Source organism: Pteropus alecto, unplaced genomic scaffold (genome assembly GCF_000325575.1).
Source record: "Pteropus alecto unplaced genomic scaffold, ASM32557v1 scaffold14, whole genome shotgun sequence".
NCBI lineage: Eukaryota > Metazoa > Chordata > Mammalia > Chiroptera > Pteropodidae > Pteropus > Pteropus alecto.
The window spans coordinates 1,738,177-1,742,845 of NW_006436810.1; positions in this window are offsets into that span (position 1 = coordinate 1,738,177).

A 4,669-nucleotide genomic window follows, 5' to 3' on the forward strand; every position below is an offset into this window, starting at 1 on the left:
CAATCATGATTTTCAATGTCCCTTATTAATAAATGGATTAGGAAAGAGAATCAATCTCAGTTATGGGCAGATATAAGCAAGGGAGATCTATTGGTGGGATGGAGTCAGGGCTGTTTATGATTAAAGCTATGTGCTTCTAATAAAAATATCATAGGAAGAGCTGGTTCATCACTTTAAACAATTGTATGTCTCGGTATGATGACCAGATCTCCTGAAGCTGTGTCACTATCAGCCTAAAGACAAGGCTGATTCCAAGATATGTTGAGTAGAGATGTAGACATCATTGTATAGCCAGTTCAAACAATTTTGGAGCTCAAGCTATCTCTGGAATTATTACACATCTAATTTTATAGAAAAAATATGACCTAATTCATTAAATTTTGATAATTTTTGAAATATTAGTTCTATTATAAGGTAAAAATATCTGTTTCTTGGAAATGCTGGAACTCAGAAACTAAGCCAGGGATAATACCACAAATTTTGGATTTACATGTAAGTATAGGGATCAAAATATGTTCAATGTAATATTTAAAGAGAAAAAGGCAATACCCCTCCCACCCCCCCAAAAAAATAGGTAATGCCTATATTTATCAGCTGGGAGATGAAAAGGAAAACCCACAAAAGGAAATTCCAGAGTGGTTAGAAGAGAACTATAACTTTCCAGTGTTGCCAAAACAAGGAAGAAAAGTATCAACAGAGATTTGGGCTACCAAATGTATTCAAAGAATGAGATAAACAAAATAGTGACAGATTTTTTTTCTATGGGATATTGAGGACTTTTGAAAGAACTGTAAATTTCTAATCTAACATATCTTTTAAAGAACATATAAATAATATTTATGAAATGTTTTCTTAGTCTTTGAAGGAAATCATGTCCCTTTGGATTTTAAATCAGTGAAGAACTTTTTCTAGTCATGTTTTAAATAGTACCGTAACATATTACATATTTATGCTTAGGCCAGGAAGCTATAGAAATGATTATTGACTAGTTCAAAGGACATATACTGTTTCTCATTCAGTACTAGTTTCTAAATTTAGATTTTCTTTTCTTTGCCACAGGCATTACATAAAGACTTGCACTACCAGGAACATCAGTGTGTGTTTTACCTTGACAGATGGCTGCTGTTGAAGCAGATTGAAATCAGCAATGTGTACTTCTTTTAACATATTTTCATTTTAATTGTATGCCAAGAGCCTGTCTTCTGTGTGTGTGTGTGAGTGCGTGTATGTGTGTTAAGATTTTCTGCTGTTACAAATTCTGGAGACAAATACCAAATATTAATAATGATAATAATGTGTTGATATAAACTCTACATGAGATCTGCAAGACATCGCAAATAAATAACTTTGGCTAAGAAAAATGAGATGCAACAAAGAAGTGTAGGAAAGAGACAGAAGATAATAGTTTTTTTAATGTCCTCCAGCATTTTTTTTTGCAGGTGGGAAAATCAGTCACATACATGCATGGGCATATATAAAGGAAAAGTAAATGGAAGAAAAATGATGGAGTTATGTCTCCAGCTATTGAAGACTTCCTTTGTTGTCGGACCCGCCAAGTAGTTATATGTTTAAATTGTTAATAGCATACAATCTTTCAGTTAAACAAGATTATAAAACAAATTATGTTAAATATGTATCTATTATCCCATTTCTTTACTCATTACAATATAAAAGTATGTCCAGGAACCTGAGGGAGAGTATATAAAAGAATACATCCTTTTCTAGTCTAACTCATAATCTACTCTTCTAACCTGTCGTTGAAGACAGGGATAAATCAACTTGTCAAGAATAGGAAATGATATAAAGAATTTTACTAATACTTATTTGAGATGTTTTTAAAATAAGAATCTGCATTTCAGAGCTGGAAAAACCTGAGAGTTTTTTTGTTTTGTTTTGTTTTGTTTTGTTTTGTTTTTCCTAATTTTACAGCTGGGCAAACAACAATTGAAAACTCATGGACTGGGCTTACAGTTTGACCTTAGTTTAGTTCCAACTTTATTATGTGATTTGTACCTTGGGAAAATTAAATTCTTTATATTTTTGTTTTTTCAGCTGTAAACTTGAGATAAGAATAATTTCCCTTACGGAATTGTAATCTGTAAATGAAGCAAAACATATTCAAAGAAACTAGCCCAGTACTAAACTATAGATAGTCTATAAACATTGGTTCATTTTTTTTACCTAGGTGTCATCAAAAGGTTAGTAGTTAACATGATTCCATATCCTTGCCATCAAATTTTCAGACTGCTTTTAAATGAAAATAACATATATTATTAATATTTTGATGTCTGAGGCTCTTCCAATTTAGGAATAATAATCACGTAGTTATGACGCAGATTAGAATTTGTTTTTAAATTTAAAAACAAAATCAAGAGACCCAGTTCAAATCAGGTTTCACTGTCTCTCTATTTCTTATCTTTACTACAACGGTAGATATTACCAGCACTCTACTGTGCTCTCTTCTGAAATCTTGGAGCTAGTATATGAAAGATTTATTTTCTTTTACTAAATTTATTGTGGTGACATTGGTTAATAGAATTATATAGGTTTCAAGTGTACAATTTGTAATATATTATACGTATATTGCATCATGTGTTCACCACCCAAAGTCAAAACTCGCTTCATCACCATATCTTTTATTTCTTTATCCATAAAGAATACGAGAAGAAGGCTGCTTACAACCTAACACCAATCATCTTCAAGCATGTTCTAGTTACTGGGGAAAAAAAAAGATTAAAAGATGTTTGAACACTCCCTTATGTTTTTATTTCAATTTTTCTTGAATTACGAATCGAGGATCCATCTTGGTATCCAACATAAACATATTTTGATATATTTAATGGCTTGATAGAGTTCTCTCTAATCAAATAGTCTCAATACTGCTATCTCACCTCTCTCGCTCAACAAAATTAGATGTTAGGTAGGTAGGTAGATAGATAGATAGATAGATAGATAGATAGATAGATAGATAGATAGATAGATAGATAGATAGATGATAGAGAGCAAATAGGCTAGTTGCCAAACAAAACTTGCTGTAGGGGTTTTCTTTTGGAGGGTGTGTGCAGAAGTAAAATCCTGTATTGTTTATTTCATCTACTCTATAGTAAAGAGAAAAATTATAACATGACCTTGTCAAAGGATTTTCAGACTCTATATCTGTTTTAGATTACTTTGTAAATATGAAAGATTTCAAAACACAAATTTCAGTAAGTTCTTGAGGACCAAGATGTATTCCATATACTACTTTGCATTTCCTATTAGGGTCTAACATACAGTTAAAATTCAAGAAATAACTATTGAACAAAACTAAAGAACAGTTTTGTGTACATAATTATATTAGTCACATTGGCATTATGAGAAATAATTTAAAATAATGTTTTCTTAAATAAAATTTACTTTTATATTGTAACCTAAAATAAAGGCATATCTCTGCTAAGGAAATTAGTTACTGATATGTGTCATATATCAAATCAGCTGTATTTCATTGTATTGATAGTATTATAGAGACAGATTTTAAAGATTTAAATTTTTAAAAAATTCAATACATTTTCAATTCTGTTTCTGAGATATTAATCAAATGATAAAGGCTCAACTACTTCAAATGTCTGTGAAGCCATTTTTCCTTAATTTTATAGAGATCTTTAAACAGGAATATAAATGTAAGTGCTGCCAGATGCAAAAAAGAGAGAATTGAATTTAAGGCAACTGGGAATAGGTGAAACTGTGAGGAATTGGAGTCCATGTGCTTACTATAAAGACATTTTAAAAAATTTATAACACTATAGACATAAAAAGGTCAGTAGAATGAATTCTTCAAGCAATGTGCTTGCCAGTTTTCAATCTTTATTTTAAGAACTAATATTTTACATGGTAAACATTTATCTCATGTTTAGTAATTCCATTATTTTTCCTTTATGTTTCTTTAGTTAAATTAAAATCAATTTAATGTTTTATAAAAGTAATCATAATAATTTTATTCCAATTTTCTAAAAGTTTTCTATCTAAATTGATTTTTATCAATATTTATATACATAGGTGACTAAGAAAAATTGATTTTATATATATCTGTGTGGGAGATTGAAGATAGATATTTTCTACTTATTTCTTCATAATTTTCTATATTGGTTAATTTGATTTTATATATATCTGTGTGGGAGATTGAAGATAGATATTTTCTACTTATTTCTTCATAATTTTCTGTATTGGTTAATTTTTATAATATATAAATTTATTTATTTATACAACACTTATTTATTTATTTAATGTTTGTCAGTGTTCTAGTCAGTGTGGATATAACAGTGAGCATAGCATACAGAAATTTCTGTCTCCACAAAATTTATATTCTAGTAGTAGGAGAGGTCAGAAAAAATATATTACCAGGAAGAATAATACAGTACATCAGCTAGAAATAATTAACATGAAGATAGATGAATTAGAGCACATATAGGGAATATGAGAATTTGGGGAAATATATTTTTAATTAGCTGGTATATTAGTCAAGGTATGGTCAAGAGTCATAGTCATATCAGATACTATAATGTATAGATAATTTACTATAAGGAATTGTTAACTAGTTATTAAAGACTTTAAAATGTAAAAATAGAACAGTACTATATTATAGCAATAGCAAATGTAGAAAACAGATATTCTCATAGGGCTCTGGGGACAA